At 38.3% G+C, this 17,601-nt stretch overlaps 1 long non-coding RNA gene across 1 annotated transcript in view; it reads left to right on the top strand.

Annotated features, from left to right (window-relative positions):
* Nucleotides 1-7,045, top strand: part of LOC135327480 (uncharacterized) — a 181,450-nt gene extending 174,405 nt beyond the window's left edge. The window contains exon 4 of the long non-coding RNA XR_010387651.1: nucleotides 1,048-7,045. This is a non-coding gene — a long non-coding RNA (uncharacterized LOC135327480). The remainder of the gene's footprint in view (nucleotides 1-1,047) is intronic.
* Nucleotides 7,046-17,601: the final 10,556 nt, after the last annotated feature.

Here is a 17,601-nt window from a genome sequence, read left to right as displayed (position 1 = left end):
AAATAAAATAAAAATATTTAAGATTGAAAACCAGCATCTCAATACAGAATAATGTACTTGTGAACCATTGTAAAGATATAAAAATGTACGGAATTATCATCTTGAAATAAAAAGGATAGTGGTAAAGATGACCCCATAGTTGCAAGGATGGCCCCCAAAGATAAAGCTGTTGCTTTATGTAAATAGAAATTTCAGCATATTTTTTTTCCTTCTTCAGTAGGAAATGTTATACATTTCATGGCACACTGAGAAAAACTACCATTACACGAATAGGTTGCAGAAATTTCAAAGTGTGCCACCAGCGAAGTGCTGGCTTTCAGACAAAAGAAAAATAAAGTGCCTATTAAAAAACTGCATCTTCCTTGGTTAGATTTAATACTAGAAAAGAGAGGACTACTTTTACTTACATTGTATAGGACCTCATTCAAATGAGTAGAACTCAAAGGCACTGCTTATATGCATAAAGGTGCTTATGGCTAAGAGTGTTTTCAAGAAGAATTACAATTGTTATCTCTGTATTTGAAATGTTGCAAGAGTTTAATTAAATCAGTATTAAATTGCGCTAATGAAAGCCATGTAAATGCAGTTAACGCCTACTTAGCTTAATTAAGTAATTATTGATGAAAATTTAATTGGTACAAAATAATTATTAAATGACTATTAAGTTAGTATTTTATTTAAACAATTTAAACAATTACTAAAGACATATTAAATCAGAGGTGAATTGTGGGAAGTATTTTCACCAGATTTATTTTTAAAAGCTTCGGGTTTTTTTTCCCCTTTATACCTGAACTCTTTTCTTATAAAATCCAGGATCTAGTAAAGGAAACATGTATATTCCATGTATGCTTTTTTAAATTAATATATGTTGAAACAATAAGGCATAAAATAGAAATGATGAGCATTTCAGATACAGTGGTATTGAAAAGAGAGTTAAAGATCCAGGATGCTTACAAATGGTATGATTTTGAGCAGTAAAATTTCTTTGAATGATGAATCCCTGTGCAGAATTGGAACAATAAATGAATTCTGTTCTTGTTCTTTCAGTAATAGCTTTCAGCTTGTTGTCCTTCAGATTCCCTGCAGCAGCATCTTTATAATTTTAATGGTATGTATAATCAGTCCTTCATTACAAGAAAGCTCTTCGGCAAGTGCAATGACATCTGCACATTACCAGGAATGAGCACCAAGCAAATTTGGAATGAAAGGCAACTTCATGTCCTACCACACATCAGTGATCCCGGCTTGTTCTCAGGATTTGCTTTGCTGTTTAAATTTTCAGCAACAAGTTCTTAACACTCTTGACTCCTAGTTTCCTCATGCCCATACACAAACAACTGTTGCTGTTTCCCATCTCAATGCTGTGATCTTAAATGGGCTGTGAACTAATTCTTAGCTATATTGTCAGGTTATTTTCCACCTTGTTCTCAATGACAATGAAATTTCTAAATGGTGGGCTGCAATATTGGGAGACCAAAAGAAAGAGAATGATGATCATCAAGGTTTCTGCTCTGTCTTGCAATGACCAAGAATTTTGCCCATTCCTACAGAAGAGGTTGTGAATCTCACCTGCACATCTGCTGATCCATCCAATATGGATGATTTTTGCTGAGACCATGCTGCCCGCTATTCCAGTGTCTGCTTAAATGATGTTCTCCATTAGAAGCTATTATAATAAGTGAGAAAGAAAAAGACGTGTCCTAAGTTTATGCTGGGCTTTTGATGGATGAATTCGCAGACCCAGTGGGGATAGCTGCAAGTCTCCTTGTCTGCTCTCTGCTTCTTCAGAGCACTTTTCTGGCTGCTCAAGAAGCTGCAGGCTGTGATCTGTCTCCAATAAATGGAGGGTCATGATTCTCACCTTGAGTAAAGTCCCTTTGAAATAAGCTAAAATAAATATCCTTAAGACACAGCTGACATTCAGTTGTCACCGAAGTAGGCTCAGTGATCTGAACATGTATTTTTCTTTTAGATATTGTGGCTTTTCCACTGGTTAGGAAGCAGAACAAGTCTGACCAGTACAAACTTTGTCTGTTTCCTAAGTCAGAAAAATGAATTAAAACACTCCCCGCCAGCCAAAAAAAAAAAGGTGAAATTAAGATACATAGAACACAATTCGTCTCACTTCAATCTATCTAAAAATTAGGTGTCTACTCTAGGATAGTCTGTTTCCCTCCCTAGTCAATTGGAATAGGTGGTCTGGATCACACTCTGAGCGTGCCCACCTTAGGTGCCTTTCTGCAAACTGTGGTGGAGGTGCACAATCCCTTTTGTGTTCAGCCTGTTAGAATATAGTGTTTATGTGTATTTCTCTGGTAATGTCAGTTGTTCCCTGCTTTTGCAGCACAGCAGTTGTGTTATGCTATGCTTTCTTCCTCTGAATTTTGTGACAGTATGCAGTTCTTTGTTAGCTGCACAAGAGTCCTCTGGACAGGAACTCTAGGCATCAGCATTTTAATTCTATACAATTTGTTAGAAAACATTGGACTTAAAATGGAGAAAGTAAAGAAATTCCAAGCATTCACTGTATCATTGCTAGATCTTTAACAAGAGTTTTCAAGAACATAGAGCTGTGGTCTACTGAGAAAAAGACTGAAGGATCTTTGTATCATAGTGTTTTTGTCAGCAAATACTTTGGGCAGAGGAATCCTTTGCAGGGATATGGCTATTACAGAAATGTTAATTCAGTGTCATGGAGTCTCAAGATTTTCACAATAAACTCATGTCTGGCATGCCTATTTATACCTTTAGAAAACCAGGCTTAAAAGGCTGCCTATGTTTTGATACCTCTAGGCAGTTATGTATTTTACTTACACTAAATGTTAGGACAATGTTGGATAAAGCCATTGACATTCTGACAATCTTGGAAGGGGAGAGCTCTTATGAAATTTAATATCCTCACCCAAGAACAGGAAAAATAATCTTGCAGGTTTCAGGAGATGGATGGCTGTATACATTCTTTTATTTTTCTACATCAAACTCAACAGTCTTAACTGTCATTAATCATTTCAGAATCTCTGCATTACTATTTTTAGGAGCATAAAGAGTTTCAGTATTATATATAACATGATCTGTGCTAGAAAGAGGTCAAATAAATTGTCTGCAGTAGAGGTTTGCTGCTAGAAATATATTGGTATAAAGTCCCAAGTAACTTTATAGCACAAGACTACTGGGTGGGTGTACTGTAATTTACTAAATTACAACAGATTTAAGCTGCTGGAACATTTTTATTAATACTCGTATTTGTTTTTACAATCCAGTTACCTCAGAACACAGCAGTTTATTCAAAACAGGTATCTTGGATTTCATTTCTAAAAATATTTTCATATTTTTAATGAACATTTAAAGCCCAAAAGCTCTGTGTGCTAAAAACAAAACATAGACATTTTATGTCTTTCTCACTTTTTGTCACATATTAAGACTGCACTTATTGTGCCAGATCACCAAATGGAGGCAGTTCTGATTAGGAGCTGGGGGACCAAGTGCTTCTGCGTCTGGTCTTTGCAGGACCATGTAGAAGCCATGAGGAACTCAGGTGATGCCCCATATTTGCATGCAGATATGTGTGCTTCACTTAGCAAATGTCCATCAGCCAGAGTAACAAATACAGAGCTGTTGCTTTTATGAAATTACTGAAGAGTACCGTGTATTTGGAAAGTTACCCAATACATATAATGTGGGTAGGACTAAGTGTGTCCTAATAGTGTCTTAAGGCCGAGGTCAGGCTGGCAAAAACATCAGTGAAGGCTTAAGTTTGAGGATAAAGGCATCTTTGAGATACAGATGTTTACTGCAGAAAACCTGGTTTTACCCAAAACTTTAGAAGTTTACTGCATCTCTAGGTACTTTTTATGCAGTTTAATAGTCAGCAAATACAAAAACATCTAGTCAAAGTGCAAAAGATGCAAGCTGAATTTCTGGCTTGCTAACAGATCTGTTTCGGGTTTTGGATCAACCCAGTTGGCCAGCTTAATGTCTCTTTTTTAATCATCTAATGTGTTCTTCTGATCCTGCTACATCTACTGTATTGACATGAGAGGCAGCAGAGTGTACTTTACCTCGGTGGAGCTGGATTCAGACTCATGTCTATGACAGCTGAATACGCTACAAGATTAAGAAAAAAAATGAAAATGTTGCTAATCTAACCAAGTTATGCATGTTATCCTTACTATATGGATGGTCGTTATGCAAGTGCAAGCAGATGCACATATTTTATTTTATCAAGTATATCAAAGGTGTTTTCTCCTTGAGCACTGTCCTTGGAGAGTCTGTATCTTTTCGCTAGCATAAGGAAAAGCAGAACAGTACAGTGAAAAGTTGGCAAACACAGTTGCATATGGATATAGACAGAGCTTTAAAATACCCTGTGTGTTGAAAGAGCATTTTCTCGGCCAGTTTGTTTTCATAATTACTGTGTAAAACATATCTAAAGGCAAAGTAAAATCTATTTTTAAAGGCAGCCTATACACACTTGGACTATGACGCTGTTAGATCTTATAAGTGAGTTTGGGTTGGGGTTGTGCACCCACCCAGGTACTGAGTCAGTAATTGTCATTTTTCTAGAAGATGATATTTTTCTCTTTGAGTCATCACTAAAGCAGTGTTTGATCACAACACTGTGGCTGCAGTTCTTTTCGAGATACTTTCAGCTATGTTGTAAAACAAGGTGATAAATATTTGGGACAGTTAAATGATCTCAGGAACTGAAATACTGACATCATAAAGTCAATGGCAATAAAGTCATTGATTGTAATGGGGCCACAGTCTGAATCATCATCCCAGGACTTTGCTTAGGAGCCATGACATTTAACCCTGCTTCCTACACAGCTACCAAGAAGGAAAGGAGTCTGTAATTCCTTGTTAATTGTTTGGAGTACGGTTCAGATGTTCATGGCTTGAGGAACACCATAGGTGGGTGTTTTAGGGATTGTGTAGCGGCCTCTATATTCTTGTGCTTTGAGATCTTTGGCTAAAACGTCTCACAAGTAGAGGAAGCAAGCTGTTCATTGTTCCCAATATTGTTAGCAGCCTATTAACTGCTGTATGTGTACATTAACATATATAAATAGCATTTTAGCATTTTAGACCAATGTGAATTTATGCCCTCCCCCCCCTATTGGAATCTCATGTATTACTGCTTTCAAGCTCAGATATTTTCAATGGAAAAATAATTAAAAGTGCATCACCTAACTCCACAGAAACTCATGCTGCTAGAAGGTTAATGATACTGAGAATTCTAAAAACAATAGCAAAAATCTTGCCATTGCCTTTATTTACCACCCTGGTCTTTATTTCATGTGTATGCTTTATGAATCTGCAAATTATTGCCTTTATTGAAAGGTTTGTGTGTTATTCAAGATGACTTGTAAACTTGACTCAATCTTCCCTAGCAAGGGAAACAGGAAATACCAGAGAACACTAGACTCAGTAAACCCATAAAATTTGAGAATGCAGCCCATTATTTCTAGAGACTTTTCACATAACACTTCTGGGAAGCAATGACTAATTAGTTTTTGGCTTTAACAATAACAGTTTCAGGGGGGTTTTTTTGTTTTGTTTTTATAGCTTTCATATTAGGTAGAGGAGGGAAAGTGACTCTGAATGATGAAATATTGGCAGCATATACACTTGCTTCTCAGTAGGAGCTCAGCTCTTTGATCCCTAGTACAATTACATTCATTGCCCAGGCTTTATTGCCATGCTGGAGAGTTAACAAGCAGCCTCTACAGTCACGACAGCATCCTAATAGATTTTTGTTCAATAGGTAATTGAATATTTAAAATTAATGTCTGAGATTCTCTGGATTCTTTGCAATAATTAAATGCTCACAACATTTTTCTCGATTACTTCACACCAGTAAATAGAATATTCATTTGCTATCTCATACATTCAAACAGTGCTTCTAAGTGCTTTACTGTAACTGGGGCAACATTTTTGTTATTGCTCTTGCCTGAATATTTTGAGTGTTATTTTCTGGATTTGTAACAGGGCAAGGTTCAAATGGCAGAAAGTGCCATAGCTTCTCTGATGAAAATTGAAATCTGTACTCAGTTTGAGTTCTTACCATATGAATGGACTTACTATCAAGTTTGTACTATAGAATTAAAAGTTGAAAATACGATGGAGCCATATGTTGCTCATTTTCTCTTTTGTTATCCACTGCATTTATGACCTCATTCATTAACGATCCTTCAAGATTCTAGCTGATATTTGAGCTAATTATGCATAATACATATTGCGTAGAGAACTTTATAAAAGGAAGCTGGGGAAGACACTATCATCCAGTGATTAGAACAGGAGACTGGAAATCAGAATGACCTGGTTTCATTTGCATTTCCTCTTCATTTGCTAAGCGGCCTTGAACAAGTCATTCTGCCCTTCCATACTTTTCAGTCTTTTCCTTCCCCTTCATCTATCTTTTCTTTTTAGATTCAGAGTCTGACTTTTTATATGTGAAAGGTATATTACCTAGCACAAAAGAATCAGCTTTTAGTAGCAGCACAGAGAGCAGAGGTCAGGCTGTAGTCAATATGCAGATTTTTTAATGTAGTTGCATGTTCCTGAATATGCTAAAAATTTTGGTGATTTTTATTTCTATTTCCAGCTCTTAATAGGATAGTGTGAAACGTGGTCATGTGCCAAAATACCAGTAATTACCTATGAACCTGAAGGGATCATATTTGGCAAGAAATGTGTGTCTTTCATCATGTTAGGCCATACAGGATAAGGTGCTACAATTTAGGCCGTGAGCTATAATTTGTGTCATAAGTAGGAATCCAAACAAATATCTTTGTGATAGTAGGTTTTCATATCATCCTAAACCCCTAACCCTTTCTTGTTTTCATTTTCAGCAGGTCTCACAGAAATAAGCTTCTCTGCTGATGGTTTTCATTTTCAGGATTAACTGGCATTTTGATAAGTGCTGCTTCTCTATGTTCTCCAAATTATCACAGCATGATTATCATAGCTTTCACAAATATATATGTATTTATGTTTGTATGAAAAAGAATACAATTCTATTAAAAAGCTATCCAAGATAAACCAAGACTGTGTAATGTTCCCTGTGTTCTATCTCAATATTCAGGTGATCAGTAGACAATAACATATTCAAAGAAGGCATATTAACATCAGTACTAGATTTCTTTCTCCCAAATTAAAAAAAAAATACATACTTGCAAGTTTCTTTGTGTTTTGATCATACAAAAATGGTTGCTTGATTATGACAATGGAAGTACAAAGAAAAATGAACATACAAAGGAAAATGAAAAAAGGCCTCATAGACCATTTTCTGCATGGATCCCAATGCTGGGATAAACCAGCACCTCTAGCCAAACTGTTGACCTTCATTTTAGCCAGTGAGAAGAATCACTGAGCCTTGCTAGTGGGTGTAATAGACGTCTCCGAATGGCACAAGAAAATGTGGACTAGGGAAGGGCAGTGATTTACTAACAGCTTGAGCAGTGGAAGAGAGGTGGTATAACACTTCTCCACTTAGCAACAAGGGAAAGGTGGTGATGAAATGTCAGGGCACAACCTTCTGTCCTCTTCAAAGCAAGGGAAATGATAGAGCGATGTGCTCTGTGTGTCTTATGCATGATTGAGTCTTAAAGTTTCTCAAATCAGCCTTAATTAAGTGTGCTGAAGGAGGATATACTGTGACCTATTCTGTTTGAAGCACTCATATAAGCGTCCAAGCTAGGTTTAAAGCAGCAGACTATCTGTGGTGATATGGGACCCAGCTCAGACTAGCCCAGTGGCTCATCAGACCTTTCCTGGATAGGTTTTAGAACTAATTTCTTACCAGTACCCAAATTAGTGACTCTCAGACTGTATTATATCGTGGCACAGCAGAGACTGCTGGGTATAGATGTCCTAAATCAGTGACCCCTAACCTCTGGTGGCCTGCAGAACAGCAGTGCACAGGTAATGGGCTCAAGTCATCATAGTTTTTTCTTCCTGTTGACTTTGATTTTAAGTTCTTAACTTTCTGTGTCTACAATCAGATTTAAGCAATTTCTCAATCAAGAAGTCGTCCACGTACTATGACTGCGTGGGATTTAGTTGTATGAAATTCCCCTGAAGTATCACTGTGACAGGCTGCATCAAAATTAATGTATTTGGACTCAGTGATCAACATCCACCTTACATTTATTATATCGTTGTACTTTCCTCATTTAAAATTAAACATTCAGAGTGCAACCAAAGTAAATTTTGTCTTGACTAATTAAATAATAATATGAGCAAGGCCATCATGAATTCCAAGTGGTTTTGAAACATTTTCTGAAAGTTGATAGTCACCTGGCATTTTATAGAACATAGAATAATTTTTGGTGACAAAACATATTCTTATTTAGGCCATTGTAAAAACTGGGTGTTCTGGGTGGAAAGTAGTCAGAACTAATAAAGCTTAATAATGCCTGTTTAAAGCAACACTGAGTGAGAAAAAAAAATTAGAGCAATAATTCTTTAAAGTATTCTTCTATCTGAATTTGCCACTGCATTTTTCTTATAGAATTATAGGAGCAAGAGTACAGAGTACTTAAAAAGTAAAATATATTTCTTGAACTACTTTTGTTTGCAAAGGTGAAATATTCCTAGCCTTGATAGCAATCTGTTTTGTAAATCAAAACCTAAGTGAATGATTTTGATCTATGGATGTCTTCTGAAACTTCCTATTTGCTTTATAAACTTGTTGAAATGCAATATGTTATTATAAAACCTGCTATAGATTTAGAGTAGTTTACTTAGGAAACTAGCAGGGTTGGTCTGCAGTATTTATTTTTCTGGAAGGTGAGAGGTAAAGCTGATATGATGGATATGACTGGCTCCCTCATCTTGAAACCTTAGACCGGTTTGAGCTAATTCACTGGTGTATGTGCCTAAACACATTAATAAGGCTAAAATAGACAGAGGCACCTAATGACACATGCTGGGCTGGGGATAATGGAATAGCAGAGGAGTTTACTGAGGATCTGTTCCACTGGGAACAGAGCCTTTATATCCTAATTAAAGCCCTGTAAACCTCCATTTAGTACTGGAAATCCAGTATCAGGTTTACTGAGCTGATTTTAATTAAAGGTGATGTTAGCCCCAACTTCATTTGGATTTCTGACTAAAATAATCTTTGGTAAGTAGCGTGTGTCTGTGTGTATGCATATATTCATTTATCTCTATGTCCTTGGGCATATGTATTTGTACTATATTGTATTTAAACTCTCTGTAATTAAGAACAGATCATCCCTGTGTTTAAACTGATAATTGTCTGTCTTTGAAGGGAATACTGGCAAGTTATTTTTACTTCTACGTTATCACCTGTCACTTTAAATCTAGTACCAGGTGAGGGCTCTATGAGCCTTATAATGGGGGAGATGGGAGGGAAGTTTGTGCTTCTCCCATATATAAATAACTATCTTTGTGTAACCGTTTCAGAATCAGATGTAATGAGGTAGGAGAACAAAGCACTACTACATTTAAATAGGATTTAATATCTCAACAGAGGAAATAGGGAATTTTATAATTTGATTTTAGAAATATGGTGTATGTATTAACATAGGTTTAAAAAGGAGTGCAATATAAAATCTGGAAGAGGACAGCCCTCTATTTCCTGGTGAGGTGGAAATAGATATACTTAATTAGAAAAAATGTTATATATATCATATGTATTTAAAAAGTGTGTGAGATACCCATGCAAAATAGTTAGTGGAATGCTAAAACAGTAGAGTTAAACGGCAGTTAGTTTGTCCATATACCTTTAATTTGCTTCCTCTCCTCTTACGCATAGTCTGTGGTTTTCATTATCATGATTTCTTTTTTCTTTCCTTTTTTTTTTTTTTTTTAAAGAATCTGGCTTGGTTGGTTATACTCAATAGATGGTCTAGCTGTATAGGTTACTTTGAAGTATGTCTTATTCTTTCTTTCTTCAATAATGCTCTAACTTTATTTACCACCTTCCCTCCAACCCTGCACTGGGTACATAATTAGTTATGTCCTGTAGGATTTTCGATGGTGGTTATTGCCCATTTCAAGTGTAACATTTCAAGTAATATTATAGCTTTCTGTATGGGATAAGATCCATTCGAATTCAGTTGCAATTATAAGTCTTTCAGCCTAAAATCAGTATGGAACCCCAGGCTAGTCATTTCAAATCATTCACTCAGAAAACAGGCAGAAAATACAAGAGCAACTTAGGATAAATTTGGCTTAAATGCCATATCCAAGAAAGGATCTGGGCAGCTAAAGCTAAGTAATGCACTGTGTAACTCTTGTACTGCTGGAGTAGGGTGTACAAGCTCTCTGTCACCATGGAGAGACTTAGGAGTCCCAGAAGGGGTTCCCTAGTGATCAGGGAGCTCTGTGGAGAGCTGTTCCCGGCTAGCCAGTAGGAATTACTGAGGACAGAGGTATGTGCACAATCCTGTCCCTCTCTGCAGCATTAACACCGTGCTCAGGGATTCAAGAGCCTGCCTCCATCCGCTGGTCATCCACAGCATCAAGATAGATGTTTATGCTCTTCCACAGAACTGAGGTGAACCTTTTTTCTTCTTTCAAAGCACGGCCACTGGAAATGAGTGCTCTGCCTTTTACATAGTGGAATAGCAGCTTTCCTGAGGGAACATGAGCTCCCTTCCTGCAAGGAATGTGGATAATAAGCCCAACAGAAACCATGACAATTAACAGCTAAAAGGCAGTGCTTCTGGTTGCTCCCTCTTTACTGTGTTAGTGGTTGTGCAAATAGCTAGCTTAAACGACCTATAATTTCTGCTAAGGGAGGAGAGAATAAGCTCCCTCTGTCTTAGATGCTGGTGGTACCATCACTTGGCATTATGTGGCAGCAGACTGTACAGGAGAGCTGCGCTGATTATCACCTCTCTGCTAAAGACTTGCGTGTTGCATTGGAATTTCATTCCACGCAGTGTCATTCCAGTATAAAGAAAACCCATGGCTAATTTGGTTTTCAGTGCCCTCTAGAGAGGAAAATTCTCACAACCTACTCCAGTCTCAGCTGAAAGACTGTGCTTAACAGCCCAGAAGTGACTCACCAAGCCCTGGGCATATGCTTGAGCTAAACATGCAGTTTGAACATGCCTTTAGTCTTTCACGCAAATGAAAAATCCAAATTCTGTTCTGTGTTAAGGCTAAAGAAGTCGAACACGTTGATTGACCTTAGTCAATCACTTAGTTGCATAGAAAAGAGAGGCACTAAGAGAGTGTACCTATTTTAAAAGAAAATCACTTCTGTACATTTGATGGTCTGTCAGCTCCAATCCAAATCTATTTTGAAGCTACTCATTGCTGTCCAATGCACTAAGTGATTGGCCTGTGGGCACACAGAAACTGTATGGCAGGGCAGTTCTCAAGAACTGTTCAGCTTCTGTAATCAAGAGAAAAACTTTTCTCTACTTGCAGTTTCTCACCTCATTCACAGAAAACTTCCTAACCCTGTAAAAAAACGGGGTGGATGGGGGACAAAAAAATCCCCAAGGAAGTAGTCCTGCAGGTGACATTCGCTTTATTTCAGTGGTTCATTTCCCAAGTATTGTCCATACTGTTTACCGAATCATGCAGAAGTCTTGTGGGAAGGGACAAACTAAACTCATAACCTTGTAATTAAAGGCTGGCTCATTTCGTAGCCTTGGAATGTTCAGCTTTCTTAGGATTTTTGTATGTAATTGCCAGGTTTTTCTAAGACCATACTGAAAAAAAACTACCACATGGCATAGGTATCTGTCTAACAGTAATCACCATGATTGCAAGTGCAAGAATGAGCAAGGAAATTTTGTCCTGTCTGCAGATCAACTATTAGATGGGGGCAAGACTGATCTTTTTCAGGAGTTTCATAGATGTTTGCAATATCATAGAAGAATGCTGGCACTCAAGAATCTTGAGTTGTATTACAGGCTCTGTAAAGAGAGTTTTGTGGTTAAATACTTTTGCCCTATCCCTCATAGCCACATTTCTATTTCCTTCTCATTATTTATTTTAAACCTGCTACGCTCCCACCATCTTTTCCTGTCTTCTGCTTTCTTCATGCCCTTCTCCCAGTTAGTAAGAGCCCCCTACTGCTCTTGTTCCATTCATAATCCTTGCTCTCACTTACATTACTCAACTTTCTTAATTCCCATCCTAACTCCCACGTCTAGGTTTGGGTTGGCATAACCACGCTCAGAGCTGGCCCATAGGTAGGTGGTAAGAGTGGGGTTTGGAAGCCATGGCATGCAGAGGAGGACAGGAGCTGCTGCCTTGAGAAAAGGCAAGATTGCGCCAATTGGTAGCACTTTGCCTATTGGAGAAACAGTCTCCAAGCTGAGTATGCATAATGTTGAATTTGGGGAAGAAAAACAGTCTGGCCCAATGCACTTGCTTTAGCCTGCCTAGGCCTTGCTAGGATCCAACCACTCAACTACATCAATTTGCTCATGCTCAACTCCACCAGTTGACAGCCAGTAGCCAGTAGACATTCTCATGATCTGGTTCACCTTTTTGGCAGAAGTTTCTGCCAGTGCCAGCTAGTAAGCTCAAGGAGAGCCTCAGTCAGATGTAGGCTGAACTGGCCTTTTTCAGGTCATAGTAACATTGAAAAATATATGTTGGAAGGGACCTCAGGAGCTCATCTGGTCCAATAACCTGCTCAAAGCAGGTCTGACTGTACCTGATGAACAAGGAATTTTGTTGCCTTCCCCAGAAAAACTTTTTTTTGCACCATATGCAGATGGTGCTTTTCAGACCTGTAATTCAGCAAAAAATTTATTCAGTGGGAACAGTAAAAGGTCTTTCTCTGATCAAGGGATGACTTCTCTGGCAAATTTTGATTCCTGTTTCTAAGCTTGTGCATGGCATGCTGGAAGTGTTAGTGATGAGAATTTTGCATGGGCGAAATGATTTTTCCCTCCTCTCAGATTTCTTCTCCAAAACAGCTGTATTGGCTAAGTTGTTTTAACTGCAGCTTTGCTCCCCCACACTTTAAAAATTACTGGAGGCAAACAGCTGGGATGAGAAAATTATTAAGTTTTTTTACAACTATAAGGAGCCAAATACAGAATAATATAATGAAATCACTGGACAACCTGAGCTCTAGCTTCTCTACTTGTTCTGCCCCTTTTCAGAAATGTGGAAAATCATGGTTTAATTAGAGATATAGTCAGTCTCTGTTAAAGTCATTGGGAGCTGAAGGAGCTGAAGCGTCTCGTTGTTGTTATGGGATCATTTCCCAAATGTTTCAGAAAAAAAAATCTGGCACCCTTTGTCTCAGATGAGACCAACAGCAGTAGGAAGGTTCTCCTGCATTGTCAAGGGAGTAATTGCCTCAGCTGCAGACAGAGATTGCCTCCTCGGTACAGCTTTCCTCTGGGAGGTCTGATGTGCCGAGGTTAAGGAGGTCTAGTTGCATTTGTAGAAGTTTTGTCTGTTTTTGCCATTTATAGTCATGCCAATGACAATTCAGCAGTGAGTCTGGCTGGTCACCAGGACTGACACGTTGGCACGTTCAGTATAGGAGAGAGCTTTGTTTTGATTTACAGTGAGATGCACCGTGCCTGTAAAAACGATCCTGAAATTTATGGCTCAGAATGCATTTTCACGTTATGCCAATGTATACAGACTCTTTTACAGGAGTCTGCAAGGCATATGGGTTATATGTAACTCTCTGACACTTGTTTCTGACGCTTGTTTTAAAAACACACAGGAAAATAATGTAGCAGTCTGCAAGCAATTACAAATGGATACTTCTCAGGCAACTTTATGGACTACAGAAGAGTAACTGGTTATGCATTATTGTGAGCAGCAGTACAGTTCGGACCAATAACTTTTACTTTAATCCTCGTTTATTTGAAGGGCCTAGAAGAACCTTATTTATTTGATTTGGAATGTGGGCCTAACTGCTGTATCCAAGATCAAAGCTTGCTCACTATGCTAGATCAACCTGATAAGGGTATAGTATTCTTCATGGTTATCTGATTATATATTTAATTTATGTTACATAATAATAATGTTTTCCTTCTGGTAGATTTCCAAAGTTATAGTGCAGTGTAGCAGAGTTAATATTGCAGGGCTCCAGCAGATGGCAGAGGAGACAGGCTTTGAATAGGTGAAGTTTTCAGGTACTCAGTTAAATTAGGACAGAAAAGCTAAGTTTTATTTGAGCTTCAGAAAACCTGCCAGTTCCACTTCACTCGGTTTCACTGAAGTGGAACCAGTGTGTACAGGTTACAGGGGCTCCACATGCCCATCATGGTTGCTGGACTCCTCAGTCTGTGAAAATAAAATGTGCTCTAACAGTTTGCCCATTTGGGATCTAGTCTGAAAAGATTACAAAGGTCTTTTTCTCCTGTAAATTCAGTCGCTGGCTTTAGAATCAGTGCCTGAGGGGAAAGCAACCTGTGGGGATGGTCCTAGTCTCTTAACTTCAAACTACATCATAAAAGAGACATAAATATAAAGGGTTCTGGTGTTTATAGGCAGGAGCCAAGGCCTGTCCCTGTTCTCATTTACATGATTGTAAACCCCAAATAATAAAATGACATAGTCTGTGCACATTATCAAGAGACCCAGTCTGGATCAAGATCACCTGTGTAATCCAATTGAACACTCAATAAAGCAGCTGTAGAAATCTCTAGATAAGTAAGAAAATGCCACATGAAATAATAAGCCATATGCAGCCCTAGGTAAATCATAAAGCAGCATGTTGAAACAGCTGTATTTTTCCTCTTTCAGAATGGTTTTGCTATATACTCTGTGCTCACCTGAATGAGAACCACAAATCTCTCAGCTGCCTAAGGAACAGTCTAGGCATAGGTGTGAACATGCAGGATGTGAACTGTGGTGTGCATTCACTGAAGCTTAGCTTGGGAAGGGGTGAAAAAAGAGGACTACTCCCAAGGGAAAAGGAACATAGTATTGCAAGAATTACTTCTCTCATATTTTCTAGAAGGGGCATAGGCACTTTTTAGTTCTGAGGGGCTTACAGGACCCCCAGGAGCAGATGCTATTGTTGGAATTTACGGCCTCAATACATGCCCTGATGTATACTCCTTTTTTGTTGAGCTTCCTGCAAACTAAATACAAATGATTTGAGATTTCCCATTATCCATTTCCAAAGCAATATCTGTGGCTGCAGCAGCGTTTCGCTGGTGGACTCTCCCTGCCAAGGGAAGTTTCTTTATGCCTTCAATCTACAGCAAAATTAGTATGTTTGTCCTTGAGGAATTCTGTGCTCCTTTAAGAAGAGATACCAGAGAGCTTTAGCTTTCAAATTCTGTTTAGGGACCACGTACAGCCATAGTTAAAAAGGAAGTTCTGTTGAGCAAATTGGAATTGCACCCACTTGCATCTACAGCTGAAACGAATTTTATGAATTTATGCTATTGCCAGGGCCTCTGTGAATCAATTGTTAACTGTAATGAACGAACAGGTGTCTAGGAGGTGCTACCTACCTTTTTCTGGGTTGGGCTGCACAAATAAGGCAGCAGTTGCTGATACTTACTCTGTCTTGGTGGGAAAGAATTCCTGGGAATATTTATCTGAGGAGAAGAGATGTGCCAATGTTAATAGCAATTTGAAATTAGATACCTTGTCAACCCCAACCTGAAACGCTGTCAATATGGAACTGTCTTTTGTATTTTCTGCCATGTCTAATTTTCATTCATGTTTGAGTCAGAGCAATCAAATAATTTGACACATGAGTAAATTAAATTAAGTGGGAAGTATTTCCCTACCCCTTCCATAAAGTCTCAAGATCAACTAAAGTCTGTGCATGTTTTAACTTCCTCATAATTTTTGCTTTTGTGTAACGTTATTGGCTGGGACTGTAAGATGCCTGAGTTCACTTTACAGTTATCTCTCTCTTATCTCTAAGAACATGTATCCTAAAACCACAGTTTCGGAATCTCTTGCAGAATTCAGTTCATATTGAATAACAGAAGCTCCTAAATTCTACAAAAGATCTGTCTTGAGGTTTTCAGTTTATGGAAGAGCTTAAGAATATATGAGTAGTGGAATACTTATTTTGTATCTGCAGCAAAATTAATAATGCATTTTTTGTGAGACAGTAATCATGCCGGAGCCAACAGGTAACATGCTTAACACTAAGCAGCTTTCACTAATCACGGAAGGTAAAATTAGTTACTAGTGTCAAGTCACAACTTTCTTTAAGTAGCAGTCTAAATCTAATTACTGTAAGTTGCTTTACTTTTCCACTTAATACTTTATTGTTGTCCACAAAGGTTTTGGTGAACCAGAGGCTATTTATATTTGAGTCGATGTGTTATCTTTTTCTTCAGTTTCTTTATTTATATGATTGACATGAAGGGACAGATTGTCAGATACAAAATCAAATACTGATTTTGCTGCTGAAAAGTTCCTGTCTCTCATTAGAACATAGTGTGGTATCCTGATTAACAATATGAAGCATTTTGAAGCTGGTCTCCAATTTGTGTAAACTGGCATGACTCCATCACCTTCCAGAGTCAGTAAAACTCTGATCTGCATTCATAGCAGAACGAGGTTGAGAGAAAAGGAAGGAAAAATAATTTATTCTCAAAAGTAAGTCTTGTTAAAATATAAATCAGTTTAAATTTAAGAATGTTGTTGATCAAAAAAAAAAACAACAAAAAAACAAAGATGCTACAACATAAGAAAGTGTGTAAGCCGCTGGCATGTTCCCATGGTTTAAATGACAGTAGAATCTTTAGAATGGTACGAGTGAAATCAGTGGGAATAGAATTAGACCAGTGTCAAACACTTCCAAAAATTCTATCCTAAAAATACACATGCTGTCTTATGAGTTCATTCATGTGGTGAGGTCATATGTTTGAACTTGAACTCATCAGTATATCTCTTTAACTGGGAGCATATGAGGCACCAGCAAATGGCTTGCTGACACAGCTGCTGATCTTCACCACACACCCTGCCTGCACGATGAGCAGCTCAGTAGCTCCTGGAGAAGCCACCTTACCTGCAGTACATAGGTTGCAGCATGGAGTTCACGAAGCAGTGTGAAAGGGTTTGGGCTTGGGCTATGGGTTATGCTGTCCCTGCCAGTATCTGGCAGTCTTCTACAGTGATGAAGGCAGCTTTGCTATCTTTGGTGCTGCAGCATGTGTTGGACTCCAAGTGGAATCCCAAGATTGTAATACCAATGAATGGAATCTAAATAGCTGCGTCCGCTGCCAGGGCTATGCTGGAGATGGAGAGTAGTTCAGTGCCCTGGAGCTGTGGTGGGTCTGGAGCAATCCCTGGCGTGTAGCAGAGCCAGGACCTTGCATAACTCCGCTCCCGACGTGTTTGTGTGCAGTGGTGTGCCTCACTGAAGGGCTGAGGGAGGGGGAGACCAAGGGGCATGACCGCAATCCTGAGGGTGTTCTGTCTTCTCCTGACTTTAGTTTCATCTGTCTCCCTTTAAAAAATAACTTTGCATGGGTTCATAGACCTGGCAGGAAGTGCATTATTTATCACTAGATGTTGCAATGCTGTAAAGCCAACAAATCAAAGTCACTTTCAATCTCCTAGCATGGCTATAGTAAATATTTGCCACATAAAATTTCAAAAGAAATAGAAGCTATTACAAAACTTATTTTTATCCCCCAAAATAGAAATGTGTGTAGAAGT

The sequence above is a fragment of the Dromaius novaehollandiae genome, chromosome 2 (assembly GCF_036370855.1).
Source record: "Dromaius novaehollandiae isolate bDroNov1 chromosome 2, bDroNov1.hap1, whole genome shotgun sequence".
NCBI classification, from domain to species: Eukaryota; Metazoa; Chordata; class Aves; order Casuariiformes; family Dromaiidae; genus Dromaius; species Dromaius novaehollandiae.
Note: the sequence above shows the minus strand (reverse complement) of the source record. Positions and strands in the feature narration are given on the sequence as shown.